This window comes from Trichomycterus rosablanca, chromosome 11 (genome assembly GCF_030014385.1).
Source record: "Trichomycterus rosablanca isolate fTriRos1 chromosome 11, fTriRos1.hap1, whole genome shotgun sequence".
Taxonomy (NCBI): Eukaryota; Metazoa; Chordata; class Actinopteri; order Siluriformes; family Trichomycteridae; genus Trichomycterus; species Trichomycterus rosablanca.
Window position 1 is genome coordinate 2,785,382 of NC_085998.1, and position 23,929 is coordinate 2,809,310.

General features: G+C 43.7%; 13 non-coding genes across 13 annotated transcripts; all 13 read right to left on the minus strand.

Annotated features, from left to right (window-relative positions):
• Positions 1–10,981: 10,981 nt before the first annotated feature.
• Positions 10,982–11,071, minus strand: trnar-ucu (transfer RNA arginine (anticodon UCU)). Its single transcript is given in 2 exon segments — positions 10,982–11,017; positions 11,035–11,071. It is a non-coding gene; the product is annotated as a tRNA-Arg (tRNA).
• Positions 11,072–11,310: 239 nt separating this feature from the next.
• Positions 11,311–11,400, minus strand: trnar-ucu (transfer RNA arginine (anticodon UCU)). The gene is given in 2 exon segments: positions 11,311–11,346; positions 11,364–11,400. It is a non-coding gene; the product is annotated as a tRNA-Arg (tRNA).
• A 557-nt stretch (positions 11,401–11,957) lies between these two features.
• Positions 11,958–12,047, minus strand: trnar-ucu (transfer RNA arginine (anticodon UCU)). The gene is given in 2 exon segments: positions 11,958–11,993; positions 12,011–12,047. It is a non-coding gene; the product is annotated as a tRNA-Arg (tRNA).
• A 217-nt stretch (positions 12,048–12,264) lies between these two features.
• trnar-ucu (transfer RNA arginine (anticodon UCU)) lies at positions 12,265–12,354 on the minus strand. The gene is given in 2 exon segments: positions 12,265–12,300; positions 12,318–12,354. It is a non-coding gene; the product is annotated as a tRNA-Arg (tRNA).
• Positions 12,355–16,159: 3,805 nt separating this feature from the next.
• trnar-ucu (transfer RNA arginine (anticodon UCU)) lies at positions 16,160–16,249 on the minus strand. The gene is given in 2 exon segments: positions 16,160–16,195; positions 16,213–16,249. It is a non-coding gene; the product is annotated as a tRNA-Arg (tRNA).
• A 245-nt stretch (positions 16,250–16,494) lies between these two features.
• On the minus strand, positions 16,495–16,584 carry trnar-ucu (transfer RNA arginine (anticodon UCU)). The gene is given in 2 exon segments: positions 16,495–16,530; positions 16,548–16,584. It is a non-coding gene; the product is annotated as a tRNA-Arg (tRNA).
• A 596-nt stretch (positions 16,585–17,180) lies between these two features.
• trnar-ucu (transfer RNA arginine (anticodon UCU)) lies at positions 17,181–17,270 on the minus strand. Its single transcript is given in 2 exon segments — positions 17,181–17,216; positions 17,234–17,270. It is a non-coding gene; the product is annotated as a tRNA-Arg (tRNA).
• A 581-nt stretch (positions 17,271–17,851) lies between these two features.
• Positions 17,852–17,941, minus strand: trnar-ucu (transfer RNA arginine (anticodon UCU)). Its single transcript is given in 2 exon segments — positions 17,852–17,887; positions 17,905–17,941. It is a non-coding gene; the product is annotated as a tRNA-Arg (tRNA).
• A 1,311-nt stretch (positions 17,942–19,252) lies between these two features.
• trnar-ucu (transfer RNA arginine (anticodon UCU)) lies at positions 19,253–19,342 on the minus strand. Its single transcript is given in 2 exon segments — positions 19,253–19,288; positions 19,306–19,342. It is a non-coding gene; the product is annotated as a tRNA-Arg (tRNA).
• An 875-nt stretch (positions 19,343–20,217) lies between these two features.
• trnar-ucu (transfer RNA arginine (anticodon UCU)) lies at positions 20,218–20,307 on the minus strand. Its single transcript is given in 2 exon segments — positions 20,218–20,253; positions 20,271–20,307. It is a non-coding gene; the product is annotated as a tRNA-Arg (tRNA).
• Positions 20,308–20,483: 176 nt separating this feature from the next.
• On the minus strand, positions 20,484–20,573 carry trnar-ucu (transfer RNA arginine (anticodon UCU)). The gene is given in 2 exon segments: positions 20,484–20,519; positions 20,537–20,573. It is a non-coding gene; the product is annotated as a tRNA-Arg (tRNA).
• A 735-nt stretch (positions 20,574–21,308) lies between these two features.
• On the minus strand, positions 21,309–21,398 carry trnar-ucu (transfer RNA arginine (anticodon UCU)). Its single transcript is given in 2 exon segments — positions 21,309–21,344; positions 21,362–21,398. It is a non-coding gene; the product is annotated as a tRNA-Arg (tRNA).
• Positions 21,399–22,297: 899 nt separating this feature from the next.
• trnar-ucu (transfer RNA arginine (anticodon UCU)) lies at positions 22,298–22,387 on the minus strand. Its single transcript is given in 2 exon segments — positions 22,298–22,333; positions 22,351–22,387. It is a non-coding gene; the product is annotated as a tRNA-Arg (tRNA).
• Between the last annotated feature and the right edge of the window lie 1,542 nt (positions 22,388–23,929).

The window sequence follows — 23,929 nt, forward strand, 5'->3', positions numbered from 1 at the left end:
TAAGTAATGCGAAACAGCAGGATAAAGAGACACCACAGCAGTTTGTGTATCGGTTAATGACTTTGAGACAACGTGTACTTCTGGCATCTAGTCATAATGATAATGATTTTAACTATGACAAGGGGTTGGTGCAGGGGGTATTCTTACATTCTCTTTATCAGGGCCTTAATGAGAGAAACTGTGAAGTTAGGCGTAACTTAAAACCATGTCTTGGTGACCCTAAAGTGTTAGACAGTGTAATCTTGGATCAGGTCACTAAACTAGCCACAGAGGAAGCAGAGAGAGCTAAGCGTCTGGCTGTTTTAACTAAGCCTAAAGCAGCTACAGTATGTGCCACAGCAACCTAGGGTGCAGGAACAACCAGCGTTGTCCACATCAGAAGTGGAAGCCAATCGAGCTGCCATTCAACAGCTTACTGCTCAAGTGGTAGCACTCACACAGAATGTGGAGAAGCTGGTGAAGTCTGGCCGGTCTAAACCACATTGGGTCAACCCAGCACTACCAAACACCATCCAGTCTTCTCCTGCAGCCACTACCCAGTATTCAGTGCCCTACACTCAGTATTTCTCTCCCGCTACCCAACTGTTTATACCACCAAACGCCACTCCACATGCACCACTGCCTAACACCTTGTTCAGACCATCCACTAGCACTCGGCGCCAGAAGGTGAAAGGGAGATGTGGTGAATGTTTCCAGCGAGGACAAGAGCAGTGCCAACATTGTTTCCGTTGTGGGCAGGTAGGACATCGTGCGGTGGCCTGTAGAAATTCATCACAGTCGGGAAACGAGGTGAGGTCACTGGGGCGGGATGCCCAGTGACTCAGCCTTCTTATCTGTCCCCTATCCAAGTGAAAGCTGCTGATGTTGGTCAAACAATCAAGGGTGTTGAGGCAACCAGCAGGAATGGATGGCGAACTGCCCAAGTTGTCGGAGGTAAATGTTTAGTTTCATGCATGACCAACGGAATCAAGACACAAATGCTGTTGGACACTGGTGCTCAAGTGAGTATAGTCGGAAAGGAGTGGGTCAAATCCATGCTGCCAGATGTAGAAGTCAAGGCATTGGATGTCTTATTGTCTGAACCCCTGTATGTGACTGCTGCTAATGGTTCTCATATCCCATTTGATGGTTGGATCGAAGTAGACCTGGAGATACTGAGCCGAGGCCAAGGCAGGCATTCTATCCGGGTTCCATTTTTAGTGTCTCAAAGTAGTCTCGATTGTCCACTGCTGGGGATAAATGTGATTGGGGAACTGATTAAAGGAAATGATGGAGCTGCTGATCCCCTAGGCTTAAGTGCCTTGGTAGGTGAAATACTGACCCTGGATGAGCAGGCTGCAAAAGTTGTCGCCTCAGCTGCCCAGAAGTCTTGGACAGATGACGTATCCCATTGTTGTACTGTGAAAGTGGGAAAGCAAGGTATGTTGATCCAGCCAGGTCACCTTCAAACAGTTAGGTGCAGAGTGCGATCATTGCCCAAAGGAGGAGTGATATGCTTTGAACCTACAGTAGAGGGAGGATGGCCTGATGGACTGGAGACATGGCCAATGATCATCCAAGTACCACCAGGAGGCACCAAGTTTGTGGAGGTCCCTGTGCAGAATGTCATAAAACACAGTGTGTATCTACCACAACGGACTGTGTTGGGTTGGGTAGAAGAGGTGTGTGCCGTCTTACCGGCCCAAGCCTATCAGCCACCCGAACAGCCGAAAACCCAGGTCAGTACAGTTCAGCTGAATAATAGCCCCACTAACCACCCAGACTGGCAGATGGCATCCTTCTGTGGACTTATCACATTTAGAGGCAGAAGAGCAGGCTGTAGTCAGACAAATGCTGTATGAAGAGTGTGACGTGTTCTCCAGAGATGATGGAGACATTGGATGTGTTCCCTCCCTAAAATTAAAAATTCACTTGAGGGATGAGATTCCTGTAAAAAAAAGTTACAACGCAGTACCAAAGCCATTGTACAATGAGGTGAAGGAGTATGTACAGACCTTGCTGGAGAGGGGCTGGATCACAAAATCAACGTCCTCATATTCCTCCCCAGTGGTTTGTGTTCGTAAGAAGGACTCCAGCTTGAGACTTTGTGTTGACTTTAGAGAATTGAATAAAAAGACTGTGCCAGACAGGCATCCCTTGCCCCGCATTCAGGACCTGTTGGATAATCTTGGCGGACATTCATGGTTCTCTATTTTAGACCAAGGGTCTGCCTACCACCAAGGGTTTGTGGATGAGGGGTCCCAACATTGTACAGCCTTCAGTACCCCATGGGGCCTCTACCAGTGGGTCCGAATACCGTTTGGACTGAGTAATGCACCAGCTGCATTCCAAAGGTGCATGGAGGGTGCCCTGGAAGGGTTGTGGGATGAATGTTGCACCCCCTACTTGGATGATGTTTTATGTTATTCCAAAACATTTGCTGACCATGTGGCGAAGCTGAAGCAGATCCTGGGAAGGCTGAGGGCTTGTGGAATTAAGTTGAGACCAACCAAATGTGAACTGTTCAGGCGCCAAGTACGGTATGTGGGCCGGTTAGTGTCAGGAGAAGGAGTGCAGATTGACCCAAAAGACCTGGAGGCAGTCAAACAGTTGGGAGAGAGAAGACCAGCCACAGTGGGGGAGGTAAGAGCTCTCCTGGGGTTTTTAAGTTATTACCGGTCGTTTATTCAAGATTTCTCCAGGCTTGCTCGGCCCCTGTTTGAGCTACTGCAGGGTTCTTCTGAAACACAGAAAGCGTCAGCACCAAAGTCAGCCAAGGGTAAGAGTAATTCTCAGTTGCCCTCAAGGACTCGAGTACTGTGGACTGCAGAACATAGTGCTGTGGTAGAAACCATAATCAAGAGACTGACCAGTCCTCCTGTGCTTGCTTACCCAGATTTTGACTTACCATTTGTCCTTCACACAGATGCATCAAACAAAGGTCTAGGAGCAGTGTTGTATCAGCAGCAGCAAGGCTGCTTAAGAGTGATTGCATATGGATCCAGGACGCTTACGACTGCTGAGAAGAACTACCACCTTCACTCAGGCAAGCTGGAATTCCTAGCTTTAAAATGGGCTATCTGTGACAAATTCCGGGATTACTTGTACTATGCTCCTACGTTCACGGTCTACACAGACAATAACCCACTCACTTACATCTTTAGCACAGCCCGACTCAATGCTGTTGGACATCGCTGGGTTGGAGAGTTAGCAGACTTCTATTTTGATATCAAGTATCGTCCTGGTAAAGCTAACATTGATGCAGACACATTGTCCCGGTATCCAGTTTCACTGCAGGATGAAATGGAGGAGTTCACAGGGAGTCTGTCTCCAGAAGTGGTAACTGCTGTCTGGTAGGGGAATAAGGTCATTGAAGAGGATGAGGTGCCGTGGGTAGCAGCCTTGCAGATGACTTCTATGACTGAGGTGGAACCATCTGGGATAGTAGTAATCAGCCCAAAAGATATGGGAAAAGCTCAGAAGGAAGATGAGGTGATCGGAGTGGTGCTAAAGTTGAAGGAAAAGGGATGGACTCCAAATGAATCAGAAAAAAAGCAGCTGTCCCGAGAGGTCCGGAGGCTGGTAAGAGAATGGAATAAGCTGATTGTAGAGCAAGGAGTGTTGTACCGGCAAGTGGGGACAAGAAAACAGGTTGTCGTACCAAGCAAGTTCAAGTTGACAATTCTTAAGCAACTACATGATAATATGGGCCATGTTGGGGCAGACAAAGTGATCTACCTGGTACGAGAGAGGTTCTATTGGCCATATATGCAACAAGAGGTTGAAGATTATGTGATCAGAAAGTGTACTTGTATCCAGCAAAAGTCTCCCACAATTCCTGAGAAGGCACCAATGGGGTCGATTTCGACTAGTGCTCCCTTTGAGTTGGTGGCAGTGGACTACTTGCATCTTGAGAAGAGTACTGGTGGCTATGAGTATATTCTGGTATTAATTGATCATTTTACCCGCTTTGCCCAAGCCTACCCGACTAAAAATAAATCGGGGAAAACAGCCGCGGAGAAGATTTTCAATTACTTTATCCCACGTTTTGGGTTCCCAGAAAAGCTCCACCATGATCAAGGACGAGAGTTTGAGAATACCTTGTTTCAGCGACTGCAACAACTGGCTGGTATAGCACACTCTCGCACTACACCGTACCATCCTCAAGGTAACCCAGTAGAAAGACTGAACAGGACATTACTCCAAATGCTTAGAACATTACAGCAAGACAAGAAGGCTGCATGGAAGGATCACTTACCTCACATCGTTCATGCGTACAATTGCACCAGACACGAGTCCACAGGGTACGCTCCGTTCTTCTTGTTGTATGGCAGGTCTCCACGATTGCCAGTGGACCTGTTGTTCAACTTGAAGGGGAATGAGGGAAGTACCAGCAGACAGGAATTCGTACAGAGGTGGGCTGCAAGGATGCGAGAGGCCTACAAGATCGCCTCTGAGAATAGTAATAAGTCTTCAGCCAAAGGGAAGAAATATTATGACCAAAGTGTGAGAGGAGTAGCTCTACAGCCAGGTGATAGAGTGCTCGTACGTAACCTTTCAGAGAGAGGAGGACCCAGCAAACTCCGTAGTTACTGGGAAGAAAAGATCCATCGAGTGGTCAGTAAAGTGGGAGATGATGTGAGTCCGGTCTACAAAATCCAAGCCGAACAAGGTGACAAGAAAATCAGAGTGTTGCACAGAAACTTGTTGTTGCTGGTGAAGGACTTACCTCTGGAACTGTTTCCATCACAGGAACCTGTAAAAAGAAAGAACAAGTCAGTAAGGAAACAGTTACCATCTAGTGAATTCGACCACACTGACTCAGAGGAAGAGGTTACCTACAACTTCCGTCCAATCTCTCGGCGAGTGGAGTCAAGAATCCTCCCAATCCAACCTGAGCTACAGCCAACTCTGCCTGCGTTACAGTTGACCCAGCCAGAAAGACCTAACCTGTTGGGACAAAACCAAGACAGTGTTCAGGAGGTACAAACAGGGGTGGAATTGGAAGAGAATACACTTGATTTACTTCAGGCAAAGGAAAATACTGATATCCAAGTAGAGCATCAAGAATCAGACGGCGAGAACCAGGAGATTGTTGAACCAGTGTTAAGACGGTCATCACGAACATCTAAACCAAAAGAGCTTTTTACTTACCTGCACCCATGTCAGCCAGTGTACCAACGGTGGCAGCCAGGGGCTAATGCAGTGGTTAGTGATCCTAGTATGTTTCAATGGCCAGTACCTGTCAATTTGAGGTTTTAGGTTATTTTGTAGGGAAGATGCCAGGAGTCATCTTTTTTAAAGTAGGGGAGAGTGTAAGGGGGTTGGAAATTGTAGTAAATGGTAACCAACACCCCTTCTACACTTTGGTAATTCTTATTGGGTTTTAGGGGTAGCTATTTTCTTTGTGTGCTTTTACATTTTTCATTCTTTCTTTCGGTTGGGTTTTTTTCTTAATAAACTTAGTTTTAAAAACAGTCAGTTTAACAAAGAGGTACTAAACTACTGAGAGTAACGGCACCAGACCAGCAGAGGGCGCACCTTACAAGGAGAACGGCCGTGTGTACAAAGCTGTGAGCGTGGAAGTAGTGCTTAGACCGCCAGAGCTTTGCACACGCTAACTTCTGTGTCCGTCTCTCTCTTGTAAGGAATCGGATGTTTGTACCGTGCCCAGGTTTCCCCTAGGCCTGAGGCCGGTAACAATCACAGCGGTTCTGAATTTTTTTGCTATTTTTTGTTTATCCTCAACTGACCAAGACTTATTGATGTAATGTCACATACACTATACGGTCAAAAGTATTTGGACGCCTGGCTTGACCATGAGCTTGTCAGACATCCCATTTAAAAACAAATGGTATTAAAACTACGTGATCTTATCAGCTAGAACAACAAAACTCTTCTGAGAAGCTTCTCACAAGACACAGGTATATATATGTATGGGAATTTGTGCCTATTTAGTCAAAACAGCTGATTTGTATGGCTGGGTACTGATGTTGGTTGATGTTCCAGTTCATCCCAGAGCTGTTGAGTGGGGCTGAGGTCAGGGCTGTGTGCAGGACACTGGAGTTTCTTTATACCAATCAGAAAGAAGAAAGGGCCTTCCCCAAACTGTTGCTGTAAAGTCAAAAGCGTATCATTTCCTTCATATGATTGATTTGTTACATCTGTTAGTAATTGTTGCAACTGCAAATAAATGAATTCAGTAATTAGAAGGGGTGTCCAGATACTTTTTTCCCTATACTCTATTGCATTTGGTTGTACAATTAACTTAAAAAACATGTTACTGTATGTGCTTTCAACTTTGTAGAAACAGTTTGGGGAAGGCTCTTTACTGTTTTAGAATAATGGTCCATTGTTGCTCCTTTAAAGGCGTGGTTTGATGAATCTGGTGTAATTAGGGACAGTAGTAGCCTAGTCGGTAGAGCTTTGGGCGATCAACCAGAAGATTGGCGGTTCAAATCCAGGCTCTGCTATGCATCCACTGTTGGGTCCTTGAGCAAGGCCCTTAAGGGGCGCCGTAAGGTGGCTGACCCTGCACTCTGACCCCAGCTCCCAAACAAGCTGGGATATGTGAAAAAAGAATTTCATTGTACTGTACATCTGTATATGTATATATGACAAATAAAATATATCTTCTTCTTCTTCTAATAGAGGTCTGCACAGAGACCCTGACCTCAAACCCACTAAACACCTTTTAAATGAACTGGAAGGACGACTGTGGGTCAGGCTTTCTCATCCCACATCGGTGCTTGACCTCAGAAAGGCTGTTTTACCTGAATAGGCACAAATTTCCACAGACACACTCCAAAATAAACAACCCTGTGTGTGTGTGTGTGTTTCCTGTTACCCTCCAAAACAAGCAGAAGGTGGATTGGCGGCTGTAAACGATCCCTACATGTGAGTGATTGAGTAAGTGAGTGTTGGCGCCCTCTGCAGGATGTATTTCTCACTCGTGCTCACCTACAACCTCATTACAGCTCCACAATTCATCCATCTACATCTAATCATTTACATTTATTATTCTATATAAATCAATATAAACAGAGAGAGAAAGCAGGACTGTTATAGAGGTAATAAAAACAGCAGCGGTGGAGATCTTACCTGCTACACAGTGGGAATGTGGGGGTTCGAACCCTGGACACAAAACATCTCAGTCCTCTGCACACCAACATTATAATAGAATAAAAGAATTATAATCTACACAATAATCTACACAACACCGGGGTTTTATCTCTGTGCTGCTGAAGTCAGAACCATAAACAGCTTCATGTTTTATGGTGGTTGGAATAAACAGTTTATTGTGCACTAGCGCCACCAGCTGGATCAGATTTGGTATTACGGAGCGTGTGAGTGAGCTGGTAAGAATTTCTGGAGCTCCGCCGGTGACATGAAGTATTAATAAAATAATGGGTAACAGATTAGTATTAATTATTATTAATCCAAGTTCAGTGCTGTGGTTGGGTCTAGATTAGAGTGACCATATGCATCAATAATTCAGCGTTCAGCCCTAAACAATAATAACAACAAACAAATGAGTTCATCAGTAGAGCTATTTCGCCAGAAGGTGGCGCTATCACTGCATTAATAATTAAACATCTATCTTAGTACGAGCATTTGGAAACGTTTACACTGTTTCAGAATCGAGAAAGATTTTTAACTTACATGTAATATTATTACTGTTACTGTTATTATTTATTATTTTGTATTGTTGTTACTATTTGAAGTGTTTTTCTTACATATCTATAACATATATATATATATATATATATATATATATATATATATATATATATATATATATATATATATATATATATATTGTATTATGATTATTGTCATTATTTGTTATTATTATTCCGTTCCCTAAATTTGTAACTAGGCTTTGGTAATACATACGAATGTCCATATTTGACATTTAAATTGAGAATTGAATTGAACTGAATTGAACACTCCTTAATAGTTGGGACACCACTTTTTCTAGAATTTTTGAGACAAAAGGTTTAAACTAAGCACATGTAGATCAAGATCAGGGTTTTTAATTTGGGTGCATAACCAAGACTAAGGGGTGGGTTAATTAAAGTAATCAGGGGCTCTACAATGGCATGGAGTAAATGTTTAGGTAAGCAGGTTGGAATAGAGTCAGTGATACATGACAATGACTTTGATAATTCCACTGATCTGACAATTGTTTGTTACTGGTTTAAATGGTAAAGAATCTGAATGACCACAACCAAAGTGAGCATTGAGGGACTTGAACACACAACCTTTGAATGGCACCAACTTTGGACCTAGAAGTCCAACACGCTATCCATTGTGCCACAGAGCCAACATTCACAATTAGTTTGGATGGTTTCAGAGGTGAGCATAGAAGTCCAACACGCTATCCATTGCATTGCTTGGACATTACTGAAGAGGAGTATGATGTAAGTTACTCACAGCACAACACATATAACTCTGGTGGGACTGAAACCCACAACCTTTAGTCTAGAAGTCCAACACGCTATGCAGTGGGCCACAAAGTCAGAGCACAACCACCTGTGTGAATAACGTCACTTGGATGATTCACAACTGCGTTTCTTTCTTACCTACTAACTGGATAATTATGACACAAAATCTACGCCTCTGGTGGGACTCGAACCCACAACCTTTAAATAACCTCAACCATAAGCCTAGAAGTCCAACATGCCAATGATTTACAGTTGATGTTTCTTTCTTTCTCACCTACTAACTGGATAATTATGACACAAAATCCACAACTCTGCGGGACTTAAACCCACAACCTTTAAATGGCCTCAATACTCAGTCTAGAGGTCCAATGAGCTGTCCATGGCCCCACAGAGTCCGGCCTCAGCCTCAGATCAGACCTGTAATACCTCAGATTCATCAGTTACACAACATCCAGTCTCTGATTTAGTTTACAGTCTGATTGTGTTGATGTTGTCGTGTTTGTAAAAGTGGGTGTCGTCTGTGTGACAGTGGAAATTGATGCGTGTTTATAAATAAATATTTTTTCCTAATGGTAGCATGTAGAGTGTAAATAACCGAGACGTCTGAGCCTAAAGTCCAACACGCTACCCAGCACGCTACCCATTACATCATTACATCACCAAATTCAGCCTGTTTTATTCACAGGGCTCCTGTCACATCCTGCAAATGTATTAAAAAGATTAAAAATCCTAAAAATGAGTTTTAATGTTTGACTGGGTTTAAAATCACAGACTGGAGTAAATCTGGGACTGAGGATCTGATCAGTATTTAGTGTGTTTACTTTGTACATGACTCACTGCACAAAAACAACGACTATAGTGGGACTCAAACAGGGCCGGAGTGGGCCCCTTTTTCAGCCCGGGAGTTTCATGCCCAAACCCGGCCCACTTTTTCCATGGAGGAGGAATTTGAATAAATGAAACAGCAGCTAGCTCTTACAATGACTTTTTATTGGGTATAAGTTCAGGTATATGTTGGTAAGTTAACAGAAAACACTTCACTTAAACATGTTTAATTCAAATTTAAATCAGATAAAGATTTAAAAGGTAAAAAAAATGTGATAAAAGATTTGTACATTTGTACAGGGGCAATAAGTTGAAATAAAAATAATTTGAAATTAAAATTGCATTTGTTCTCCCAACAGAGAGGTGCTCTATTGTTAGGTTTACACTAAACTCTTAAGTAGCTTCACTGCAAGTATATTTAGTGGCTACCTACAGCATCAAAAGCCTCCTAAGCAGTGCACTGGTTTCTGCAACTTGTGTCATTGTCTATAGACATGAGACATGGCTTATCTGCGGCTCTGAAGCTAAAAAAAAAAACATTTCATTAAGAGTTAGCCTATTTTGCTGAATAACATAACATGCTTGAAGTTTTTTTTTTTTAACAATTTAGCCTTTATTATGATGGTGTAAAATTGATAGTGATTTAGGTTATTTGTCTCCATTTGTTAAAATAAATTAGGCTATCGTGCTGAATGTCTAAACAATTTAACATATATCATGTATATTCTCTATGTTATATTTTACATTACAAATAATTATGTTAGTTTAAATAATTCTGTTAGACTATCCTCTACCTGTCCCTTCAGTAGTCATGGATCATCAGTACAGTAGCGTCAGAACAAAACATTCCATTAATAAGTTAGGCTATTTAATATATCACACTTCAAATTATGTTTATTATTTTCAGCTTGAAACTGGATATTTGTGATTAATGGTGTGTACTGGGTTCTACAAAATAAACTACGATAAGTTGACATTGCAAATGTTGCGCAATACCGGCTGCATGGGGTCTGTCCTCTGGAAAACATGTCTGTTAATTTGGCACATTTTTGCAGCACCTTCTTCCATCGCCTTTCTTTTTTTTTTGTAACCTGGCCTTTCCGGCTCCACCTGGCCTCTTCCTGCCCTCCACCACCACCAACTGATGGTTTGCGCTATTCTGTTGCTATATTTACTCCAGAAAAGACGCTCGTGGGCCCAACCAACTTAAACATTTGGGAGGGGAGAATTCCCTCAGATGACAGAACCCATCTAATCTACTGCGATGTAGGGGCTGCGCTGTCAGATGAATGGAGAATGAATGCAAGAATAAAATTAGATAAGTGTCAAAATAATTTTTCCCATCCAACCGGCCCAAACTCGAGATTGACATGAGCCGGCCCATCGGGAATCCTCCCGAATCTCCCGATTAGCCACTCGGGGCTTGGACTCAAACCCACAACCTTTGAACGGCCTCAGATCTGAGCCTGGAAGTCCAACGTGCTATCCGTTGTGCCACAGAGACCAAACACTATTGAGTCCAAAGGTATGTGAAGGTAAGAAGTTAAGATACTGCTTCCTAGGGACTAATAATCAGAAGGTTGCATGTTCAAGTCCTACCACCTCTAAGTTCCTACTGCTGAGCTCCTGATCGAGGACCTTAACCCTTAACTGCTCAAATTGTATTTAATTTTTTAAAGTTCGTACAGATTCACGTCAACATTTTTTTCTTTCTTATGATACAAGATCAACGACTCTGGAGGGACTTGAACCCACAACCTTTGAATGGCCTCACAGCTGAGCCTAGAAGTCCAACACGCTATCCATTGCGCCACAGAGCCTGAAGTCTAACATGTTCAAAGCTGACTTTGTCAACATTGTTACAAATGTACGTGTAGGGAAGAAGTTAACATACTGCTTCCTAGGGACTAGTAATCAGAAGGTTGCCAGTTCAAGCCCCGCCACCTCTAAGTTCCTACAGTTGGACTCTTGATCGAGGACCTTAAAGCTTAACAACTCAAATTGCATTTAATTTTGTACAGATTCAGATCAATGTTTCTTTCTTATGACACAAAATTCACGACTCTGGTGGGACTCGAACCCACAACCTTTGAATGGCCTCACAGCTAAGCCTAGAAGTCCAACGCGCTATCCATTGCGCCACAGAGCCCCAAAGCAAGCAAGCCCAAAGCCGATTTTGTCAACACCGTTACTGATGTATGTGTAGGGAAGTAGTTAAGATACTGCTTCCTAAAGACTAGTAATCAGAAGGTTGCTGGTTCAAGCCCTACCACCTCTAAGTTCCTACTGTTGGGCCCCTGAGCAAGGAGCTTAACCATTAACATTGTATTTAATTTTTAAAGTATGTACAGATTCACATCAACTTTTCTTTCTTTCTTATGACACAAAATCCACGACTCTGGTGGGAGTCGAACCCACAACCTTCGAATGGCCTCAGATCCAAGCCTAGAGGTCCAACACGCTATCCGTTGCACCACAGAGCCTGAACATCAATGAGTCCAAAGCCAATTTTGTCAACACCGTTGCTGATGTATGTGAAGGTAAGAAGTTAAGATACTGCTCCCTAGGGACTAGTAATCAGAAGGTTGCTGGTTCAAGCCCTACCACCTCTAAGTTCCTATTGTTGGGTTCCTGAGCAAGGCCCCTAACCCTTATTTGCTCAGATTCAAATCGACGTTTCTTTCTTTTCTAATGACAGAAAAGCCACGACTCTGGTGGGACTCGAACCCACAACCTTTGAATGGCCTCATAACGCAGCCTAGAAGTCCAACGCGCTATCCATTGCGCCACAGAGCCTGAACCTTAGTATGTGTAACCTGATGTATGTGTAGGGAAGCAGTTGAGATACTTACTAATCAGAAGGTTGCTGGTTCAAGCCCCACCAGCTCTAAATTCCTGCAGTTAGGCTCCTGAGCAAGGCCCTTAACCCTCAATTGCTCAAATTGTATGTAATTTTTTAAAGTTTGTACAGATTCTCATCAACTTTTCTTTCTTTCTTATGACGCAAAATCCCCGACTCTGGTGGGACTCGAACCCACAACCTTTGAATAGCCTCATATACGAGCCTAGAAGTCCAACACGCTGTCCATTGCGCCACAGAGCCTGAATACAAGTGAGTACAAAGCCGGCTTTGTGAATGCTGTTGCTGATGTATGTGAAGGGAAGAAGTTAAGATACTGCTTCGTAGGGACTAGTAATCAGAAGGTTGCTGGTTCAAGCCCCACCACCTCTAAGTTCCGACTGTTGGGCTCTTGATCGAGGACCTTAAAGCTTAACAACTCAAATTGTATTTAATTTTTAAAAGTTTGTACAGTTTCACATTGACGTTTCTTTCTTTCTTATGACGCAAATACCACAACTCTGGTGGGACTCGAACCCACAACCCTTGAATGGCTTCAGAGCTGAGCCTAGAAGTCCAACACGCTATCCGTTGCACCACAGAGCCCAAAAACTAGCGGGTCTAAAGCCGATTTTGTCAACGCCATTACTGATGTATATGTAGGGGAGAAGTTAAGCTTCGTAGGAACAAGTAATCAGAAGGTTGCATGTTCAAGCCCTGCCACCTCTAAGTTCCTACTGTTGACTCAAACCCACAACCTTTGAATGGCCTCAGCCTAGAAGTCCAACACGCTATCCATTGTGCCACAGAGCTTGAAGACAAAGCCAATTTTGTCAACACCGTTTCTGATGTATGTGTAGGGAAGCAGTTGAGATACTGGACTAGTAATCAGAAGGTTACTGGTTAAAGCCCCACCACCTTTAAGTTCCTACTGTTGGGTCCCTGAGCAAGGAGCTTAACCCTTAACTGCTCAAATTGTATGTAATTTTTTAAGCTTGTACAGATTCACATCAACGTTTCTTTCTTTCTTATGACACAAAATCCACGACTCCGGTGGGACTCAAACCCACAACCTTCGAATGGCCTCAGATCCAAGCCTAGAGGTCCAACGCGCTATCCACTGAACCACAGAGCCTGAACATTAATGAGTCCAAAGCCAATTTTGTCAACACCGTTACTGATGTACAGTGTATCACAAAAGTGAGTACACCCCTCACATTTCTGCAGATATTTAAGTATATCTTTTCATGGGACAACACTGACAAAATGACACTTTGACACAATGAAAAGTAGTCTGTGTGCAGCTTATATAACAGTGTAAATTTATTCTTCCCTCAAAATAACTCAATATACAGCCATTAATGTCTAAACCACCGGCAACAAAAGTGAGTACACCCCTTAGAGACTACACCCCTAAATGTCCAAATTGAGCACTGCTTGTCATTTTCCCTCCAAAATGTCATGTGACTCGTTAGTGTTACTAGGTCTCAGGTGTGCATAGGGAGCAGGTGTGTTCAATTTAGTAGTACAGCTCTCACACTCTCTCATACTGGTCACTGAAAGTTCCAACATGGCACCTCATGGCAAAGAACTCTCTGAGGATCTTAAAAGACGAATTGTTCCGCTACATGAAGATGGCCAAGGCTACAAGAAGATTGCCAACACCCTGAAACTGAGCTGCAGCACAGTGGCCAAGATCATCCAGCGTTTTAAAAGAGCAGGGTCCACTCAGAACAGACCTCGCGTTGGTCGTCCAAAGAAGCTGAGTGCACGTGCTCAGCGTCACATCCAACTGCTGTCTTTGAAAGATAGGCGCAGGAGTGCTGTCAGCATTGCTGCAGAGATTGAAAAGGTGGGGGGTCAGCCTGTCAGTGCTCAGACCATACGCCGCACACTACATCAAATTGGTCTGCATGGCTGTCACCCCAGAAGGAAGCCTCTTCTGAAGTCTCTTCACAAGAAAGCCCGCAAACAGTTTGCTGAAGACATGTCAACAAAGGACATGGATTACTGGAACCATGTCCTATGGTCTGATGAGACCAAGATTAATTTGTTTGGTTCAGATGGTCTCAAGCATGTGTGGCGGCAATCAGGTGAGGAGTACAAAGATAAGTGTGTCATGCCTACAGTCAAGCATGGTGGTGGGAATGCCATGGTCTGGGGCTGCATGAGTGCAGCAGGTGTTGGGGAGTTACATTTCATTGAGGGACACATGAACTCCAATATGTACTGTGAAATACTGAAGCAGAGCATGATCCCCTCCCTCCGGAAACTGGGTCGCAGGGCAGTGTTCCAGCATGATAATGACCCCAAACACACCGCTAAGATGACCACTGCTTTATTGAAGAGGCTGAGGGTAAAGGTGATGGACTGGCCAAGCATGTCTTCAGACCTAAACCCAATAGATCATCTTTGGGGCATCCTCAAGCGGAAGGTGGAGGAGCGCAAAGTCTCGAATATCCGCCAGCTCCGGGATGTCGTCATGGAGGAGTGGAAAAGCATTCCAGTGGCAACCTGTGAAGCTCTGGTAAACTCCATGCCCAGGAGAGTTAAGGCAGTTCTGGGAAATAATGGTGGCCACACAAAATATTGACACTTCAGGAACTTTCACTTAGGGGTGTACTCACTTTTGTTGCCAGTGGTTTAGACATTAATGGCTGTATATTTAGTTATTTTGAGGGAAGAATAAATTTACACTGTTATATAAGCTGCACACAGACTACTTTTCATTGTGTCAAAGTGTCATTTTGTCAGTGTTGTCCCATGAAAAGATATACTTAAATATCTGCAGAAATGTGAGGGGTGTACTCACTTTTGTGATACACTGTATGTGTAAGGAAGAAGTTAAGATACTGCTCCCTAGAGACTAGTAATCAGAAGGTTACTGGTTAAAGCCCCACCACCTTTAAGTTCCTACTGTTGGGTCCCTGAGCAAGGACCTTAACCCTTAACTGCTCAAATTGTATTTAATTTTTTTAGGTTTTTTTTAGGCTTGATCGATGACCTTAAAGCTTAACAACTCAAATTGCATTTAATTTTGTACACATTCAGATCAACGTTTCTTTCTTATGACACAAAATTCATGATTCTGAAGGGAATCGAACCCACAACCTTTAAATGGCCTCACAGCTGAGCCTAGAAGTCCAACGTGCTATCCATTGCGCCACAGAGCTCCAAAGCCAGCAAGCCCAAAGCCGATTTTGTCAACACCGTTACTGATGTATGTGTAGGGAAGTAGTTAAGATACTGCCTCCTAGGGACTAGTAATCAGAAGGTTGCTGGTTCAAGCCCTACCACCTCTAAGTTCCTACTGTTGGGCCCCTGAGCAAGGCCCCTAACCCTCATTTGCTTAAAATTTATTTAATTTTAGTTTGTACAGATTCACATCAACGTTTCTTTCTTATGACATAAAAACCATGATCCTGGTGGGACTCGAACCCACAACCTTTAAATGGCCTCACACCAGAGCCTAGAAGTCCAATGCGCTATCTGTTGCCAGAACATTAGTGAGTCCAACACCAATTTTGTCAACGCCATTGCTGATGTATGTGTAGGAAAGTGGTTGAGATACTAGACTACTAATCAGGATGTTGTCGGTTCAAGCCCCACCAGGTTCCTACTGTTAGGCTCCTGAGCAAGGCCGCTAACCCTCAAATTGTAAGTAATTTTTTGAAGTTTGTACAGATCGACATTGACGTTTCTTTTCTTCTTATGACACAAAATCAATGACTCTGGTGGGACTCAAACCCACAAACTTTGAATGGCCTCACAGCTCAGCCTAAAAGTCCAATGCGCTATCCGTTGCGCCACAGAGCCTGTTAACTATTAAGTCCTAAACCAATTTTGTCAACGCTGTTGCTGATATATGTGTAGGGAAGAATTTAAGATACTGCTTCCTAGGGACTAGTAATCAGAAGGTTGCTGGTTCAAGCCCTACCACCTCTAAGCTCCTACAGTTGGGCTCCTGAGCAAGGACCTTAAACCTTATTTGCTCATAATGTATTTATTTTTTTTAGGTTTGTACAGATTCACATCAACATTTCTTTCTTTTCTTATGACAGAAAAGCCACGACTCTGGTGGGACTCGAACCCACAACCTTTGAATGGCCTCATAATTCAGCCTAGAAGTCCAACGCACTATCCATTGCGCCACAGAGCCTGAACGTTAGTGAGTCCAACGCTGATTTTGTCAATGCCACTGCTGATGTATGTGTAGCGACGCAGTTAAGATAATACTTTCTAGGAACTAGTAATCAGAATGTTGCTGCCCCACCACCTCTACGTTCCTGCTGTTGGACTCTTGAGCAACATCCCTAACCCTCAATTGCTCAAATTGTATTTAATTTTTTTAGGTTTGTACAGATTCACGTCAACGTTTCATTCCTTTTTATGACACAAAAGCCACGACTCTGATGGGACTCGAACCCACAACCTTTGAATGTCCTCAGATCCAAGCCTAGAAGTCCAACGCGCTATCCATTGCGCCACAGAGCCTGAACATTAATGAGTCCAACGCTGATTTTGTCAACGCCATTGCTGATGTATGTGTACGGAAGAAGTTAACATACTGCTTCCTAGGGACTAGTAGTCAGAAGGTTGCTGGTTCAAGCCCCGCCACTTCTAAGTTCCGACTGTTGGGCTCTTGATCGAGGACCTTAAAGCTTAACAACCCAAATTGTATTTAATTTTTTAAAGTTTGTTCAGTTTCACATCAACGATTCTTTCCTTCTTATGACAGAAAAACCACGACTCTGGTGGGACTCGAAACCACAACTTTTGAAGGTCCTTACAACTGAATCCAGAAGTCCAACGTGCGATCCGTTGTGCCACAGAGCCCAAAAACTACTGAGACTTAAGCTGATTTTGTCAACGCCGTTGCTGATGTATGTGTACGGAAGAAGTTAACATACTGCTTCCTAGGGACTAGTAGTCAGAAGGTTGCTGGTTCAAGCCCCAGCACCTCTAGGTTCCTACTGTTGGGCTCCTGAGCAAGGAGCTTAACCCTTAATTGCTCAAAATGCATGTAATTTTTTTTTAGGTTTGTACAGATTCACATTGATGTTTCTTTCTTTCTTATGACAGAAATGCCACGACTCTGGTGGGACTCGAACCCACAACCTTTGAATGGCCTCATAGCTCAGCCTAGAAGTCCAACGCGCTATCCATTGCGCCACAGAGCCAGAAGATTAGTGAGTCCAACGCTGATTTTGTCAACGCCATTGCTGATGTATGTGTAGGGACGCAGTTGAGATACTTACTAATCAGAAGGTTGCTGGTTCAAGCCCCACCAGCTCTAAATTCCTGCTGTTAGGCTCCTGAGCAAGGCCCTTAACCCTCAATTGCTCAAATTGTATGTAATTTTTTAAAGTTTGTACAGATTCTCATCAACTTTTCTTTCTTTCTTATGACGCAAGATCCACGACTCTGGTGGGAGTCGAACTCACAACCTTCGAATGGCCTCAGATCCAAGCCTAGAGGCCCAACGCGCTATCCGTTGCACCACAGAGCCTGAACATCAATGAGTCCAAAGCCAATTTTGTCAACACCGTTACTGATGTAGGTGTAAGGAAGAAGTTAAGATACTGCTCCCTAGAGACTAGTAATCAGAAGGTTACTGGTTAAAGCCCCACCACCTTTAAGTTCCTACTGTTGGGTTCCTGAGCAAGGCCCCTAACCCTTATTTGCTCATAATGTATTTTTTTTTTTAGGTTTGTACAGATTCACATCAACGTTTCTTTCTTTTCTTATGACAGAACAGCCACGACTCTGGTGGGACTCGAACCCACAACCTTTGAATGGCCTCATAACTCAGCCTAGAAGTCCAACGCGCTATCCATTGCGCCACAGAGTCTGAACATTAATGAGTCTAACGCTGATTTTGTCAACGCCATTGCTGATGTATGTGTAGGGAAGCAGTTGAGATACTTACTAATCAGAAGGTTGCTGGTTCAAGCCCCACCAGCTCTAAATTCCTGCTGTTAGGCTCCTGAGCAAGGCCCTTAACCCTCAATTGGTCAAATTGTACGTAATTTTTTTAAGTTTGTACAGATTCTCATCAACTTTTCTTTCTTTCTTATGACGCAAAATCCACGACTTTGGTGGGACTCGAACCAACAACCTTTGAATAGCCTCATATACGAGCCTAGAAGTCCAACACACTATCCATTGCGCCACAGAGCCTGAATACAAGTGAGTACAAAGCCGGCTTTGTGAATGCTGTTGCTGATGTATGTGAAGGGAAGAAGTTAAGATACTGCTTCGTAGGGACTAGTAATCAGAAGGTTGCTGGTTCAAGCCCCACCACCTCTAAGTTCTGACTGTTGGGCTCTTGATCGAGGACCTTAAAGCTTAACAACTCAAATTGTATTTAATTTTTAAAAGTTTGTACAGTTTCACATCGATGTTTCTTTCTTTCTTATGACGCAAATACCACAACTCTGGTGGGACTCGAACCCACAACCCTTGAATGGCTTCAGAGCTGAGCCTAGAAGTCCAACACGCTATCCGTTGCACCACAGAGCCCAAAAACTAGCGGGTCTAAAGCCGATTTTGTCAACGCCATTACTGATGTATATGTAGGGGAGAAGTTGAGATACTGGACTAGTAATCAGAAGGTTACTGGTTAAAGCCCCACCACCTCTAAGTTCTTACAGTTGGGCTCCTGAGCAAACCTTATTTGCTCAAAACAGTTTTAATTTTGACGTTTCTTTCTTATGACAGAAAGGCCATGACTCTGGTGGGACTCGAACCCACAACCTTGGAATGGACTCACAGCACAGCCTAGAAGTCCAACGTGCTATTCATGGCGCCACAGAGCCTGAACATTAGTGAGTCCAACGCTGATTTTGTCAACACCATTGCTGATGTATGTGTAGGGAAGCGGATGAGATACTTACTAATCAGAAAGTTGCTGGTTCAAGCCCCGCCATCTCTAAATTCCTATTGTTGGGCTCCTGGGCAAGGCCCTTAACCCTCAATTGCTCAAATTGTATGTAATTTTTTAAAGTTCGTACAGATTCTCATCAACTTTTCTTTCTTTCTTGTGATGCAAAATCCCCGACTCTGGTGGGTCTCGAACCCACCAGAGCTTAACAATTAAGCTTTAAGCATTTAATTTTGTACAGATTCACATCAATGTTTCTTTCTTATGACACAAAATTCATAACTCTGGTGGGACTCGAACCCACAACCTTTAAATGGCCTCACAGCTGAGCCTAGAAGTCCAACGCGCTATCCATTGCGCCACAGAGCCCCAAAGCAAGCAAGCCCAAAGCCGATTTTGTCAACGCCGTTACTGATGTATGTGTAGGGAAGTAGTTAAGATACTGCCTCCTAGGGACTAGTAATCAGAAGGTTGCTGGTTCAAGCCCTACCACCTCTAAGTTCCGACTGTTGGGCTCCTGAGCAAGGCCCCTAACCCTCATTTGCTTAAAATTTATTTAATTTTTTTAAGTTTGTACAGATTCACATCAACGTTTCTTTCTTATGACACAAAAACCACGATCCTGGAGGGACTCGAACCCACAACCTTTAAATGGCCTCACACCAGAGCCTAGAAGTCCAATGCGCTATCCGTTGCCAGAACATTAGTGAGTCCAACACCAATTTTGTCAACGCCATTGCTGATGTATGTGTAGGAAAGTGGTTGAGATACTAGACTACTAATCAGGATGTTGTCGGTTCAAGCCCCACCAGGTTCCTACTGTTAGGCTCCTGAGCAAGGCCGCTAACCCTCAAATTGTATGTAATTTTTTAAAGTTTGTACAGATCGACATTGACGTTTCTTTTCTTCTAATGACACAAAAACCACGACTCTGGTGGGACTCGAACCCACAACCTTTGAATGGCCTCACAGCACAGCCTAAAAGTCCAACACGCTATCCGTTGCACCACAGAGCCCGTTAACTATTAAGTCCTAAACCAATTTTGTCAACGCCGTTGCTGATGTATGTGTAGGGAAGAATTTAACATACTGCTTCCTAGGGACTAGTAATCAGAAGGTTGCTGGTTCAAGCCCTACCACCTCTAAGTTCCTAGAGTTGGGCTCCTGAGCAAGGACCTTAAACCTTATTTGCTCAAAACGTATTTAATTTTGACGTTTCTTTCTTTCTTATGACAGAAAAGCCACGACTCTGAGGGGACTTGAACCCACAACCTTTGAATGGCCTCACAGCTCAGCCTAGAAGTCCAACGCGCTATCCATTGCGCCACAGAGCCTGAACCAGCAGTTGAGATACTTACTAATCAGAAGGTTGCTGGTTCAAGCCCCACCAGCTCTAAATTCCTACTGTTAGGCTCCTGAGCAAGGCCCTTAACCCTCAATTGCATGTAATTTTTTAAAGTTTGTACAGATTCTTATCAACTTTTCTTTCTTTCTTATGACGCAAAATCCCCGACTCTGGTGGGACTCGAACCCACAACCTTTGAATGGCCTCAGAGCTGAGCCTAGAAGTCCAACACGCTATCCGTTGCACCACAGAGCCCAAAAACTAGCGGGTCTAAAGCCGATTTTGTCAACACCATTACTGATGTATATGTAGGGGAGAAGTTAAGCTTCGTAGGAACTAGTAATCAGAAGGTTGCATGTTCAAGCCCCGCCACCTCTAAGTTCCTACAGTTGACTCAAACCCACAACCTTTGAATGGCCTCAGCCTAGAAGTCCAACACGCTATCCATTGTGCCACAGAGCTTGAAGACAAAGCCAATTTTGTCAACACCGTTTCTGATGTATGTGTAGGGAAGCAGTTGAGATACTGGACTAGTAATCAGAAGGTTACTGGTTAAAGCCCCACCACCTTTAAGTTCCTACAGTTGGGCTCCTGAGCAAACCTCATTTGCTCAAAACAGATTTAATTTTGACGTTTCTTTCTTTCGACAGAAAGGACATGACTCTGGTGGGATTCGAACCCACAACCTTTGAATGGCCTCACAGCACAGTTTAGAATTCCAACACGCTATTTATTGCACCACAGAGCCTGAACATTAGTGAGTCCAACGCTGATTTTGTCAACACCATTGATGATGTATGTGTAGGGAAGCAGTTGAGATACTGGACTAGTAATCAGAAGGTTACTGGTTAAAGCCCCACCAGCTCTAAGTTCCTACTGTTGGGTCCCTGAGCAAGGAGCTTAACCATTAACTGCTCAAATTGTATTAAATTTTTTAAGTATGTACAGATTCACATCAACGTTTCTTTCCTTTTTATGACACAAAAGCCACGACTCTGATGGGACTCGAACCCACAACCTTTGAATGTCTTCAGATCCAAGCCTAGAAGTCCAACGCGCTATCCATTGCGCCACAGAGCCTGAACATTAATGACTTCAATGCTGATTTTGTCAACGCCATTGCTGATGTATGTGTAGGGAAGCAGATGAGATACTTACTAATCAGAAGGTTGCATGTTCAAGCCCCACCAGCTCTAAATTCCTATTGTTGGGCCCCTGAGCAAGGACCTTAACCCTTAACTGCTCAAATTGTATTTAATTTTTTAAGCTTGTACAGATTCACATCAACGTTTCTTTCTTTCTTATGACACAAGATCCACGACTCTGGTGGGACTCGAACCCACATCCTTCGAATGGCCTCAGATCCAAGCCTAGAGGTCCAACGTGCTATCCGTTGCGCCACAGAGCCTGAACATTAATGAGTCCAAAGCCAATTTTGTTAACACCGTTACTGATGTATGTGTAAGGAAGAAGTTAAGAGACTGGACTAGTAATCAGAAGGTAGGTTGCAGGTTCAAGTCCTACCACCTCTAAGTTCCTATTGTTGGGCTCCTGAGCAAGGACCTTAAACCTTAACTGCTCAAATTGTATTACATTTTTTTAAGATTGTACAGATTCACATCAACATTTCTTATGACACAAAACCACAACTCTGGTGGGACTCGAACCCCCAACCTTTGGACAGCCTCACACCTGAGCCTAGAAGTCCAACACACAATCCATTGTGGCACAGAGCTCAAAGAATAGCGAGTTTAAAACCAATTTTGTCAACGCCGTTACTGATGTATGCGAAGGGAAGAAGTTAAGATACTTCTCCTTAGGGACTAGTAATCAGAAGTTTGCTGGTTCAAGCCCCACCACCTCTAGGTTCCTACTGTTGGGCTCTTGATCAAGGACCTTAAAGCTTAACAACTCAAATTGTATTAAAGTTTGTACAGATTCACATCCATGTTTTTTTCTTTCTTATGACACAAGATCCATGACTCTGGTGGGACTCGAACCCACAACCTTTGAATAGCCTCACAGCTGAGGTTAGAAGTCCAACGCGCTAGCCGTTGCGCCACAGAGCCCAGAAACTACTGAGTCCAAAGCCGATTTTTGTCAACGCCGCTGCTGATGTATGTGTAGGGAAGGGATTGAGATACGGGACTAGTAATCAGAATGTTGCCAGTTCAAGCCCCACCACCAGGTTCCTAGTGTTGGGCTCCTGAGCAATGCCCTTAATCCTCATCTTCTCAAACTGTATTTAGTCACAACTGTAAATCACTTTGGACAAAAGTGTCCACTAAATGCCGTAAATGTAAAGTATGCCAAAAATTCTCAAAAAATAAAGAAGTTGCTGCTGTTGGGCCCTTGAGCAAGGCCCCTAACCCTCAATAGCCCAGACTGTTCACTGTCACAGTACTGTAAGTTGCTTTGGATAAAGGCATCTGCTAAATGCCTAAAATGTAAATGTAGTTAGCATTGTTAAAGTGTGGCTGTCCCAACTCTTATGGAACTGAGAGGCTTCTCGCAAGACTTTAAAGTGTGTCTGTGTGTGGGAATTTGTGCCCATTCAATAGTACAAATGGCGGGTGCTAGCCTGCAGCTCTCCTCAGCCAGCATGGGGGTGGTGCAGGCAGCTAAAATAAGAACCTGGACCAAACATTTAATTGCTGGAGAAAGTGTCTGTTATGATCCATGTTCTGTATTCTGCGCCCACGGCGGATAAAAACACCCTCCGAGCATCAGCGTGTCAATCACCGACGCCTCTTTCTGAGTACCCACACGCCTCAGAGCCACGCCCTCGGGACCTGAAGATCCCTGAATGACCTGAAGAGCTGTACAATGAATATATAGGTGAGCAACAAACTTTTAAATGGGTCACAGGCTACCACAATGGAAGACGATTCGACCTCCACCACACTTCTCCTGAGCTCGGGCGTCCCACAGGGCCGAGTACTCGGTCCGCTCCTGTTTACCCACCACTGTGTTATCACATATTACACAAATGTCATGGTACCAATTGCAAATGTTGAGACAGGAAGTTGACCGGAGCACCAGGAACACCCCGAGCCGCAGCAGCATCAGCAAGAGTACCGGGCACGACTTCAGGAAGCTAAGATTGAACCATCAAAACGTCTTTATTACATTTACATTATCAGCATTTAGCGAACTCTTTTATCCAAAGCAACTTACAGCACTGTGACAGTATACTGTCTAAGCAATTGAGGGTTAAGGGCCTTGCTCAAGGGCCCAACAGCAGCAATCTGGCAGTGTTGGGGCCTAAACCAGCCACCTTTCGATTACTATTACTAGTCCAGTACCTTAACCTCTAGGCTTCAACTGCTCCACAATAGAATAGACATTTATGTTTTTGGTATTTATCCAAAATGACACTGTACAGTCTAAGCAATTGAGCGTTTAGGGCCTTGCTCAAGGGCCCAACAGCAGCAACCTTTCAGCAGTCGGGCTTAAACCAGCGACCTTTTGATTACTAGTCCAGTACATTAACCGCTAGGCTACAACTGAACTATTTATTTTATTTATTAATGAAACTCGTGTAGAGAAAAGTAAAAGCATTAAGCCGGAAGAAATATGGATTCGCTTCTCTTTTGCCGCTATAACAGTCA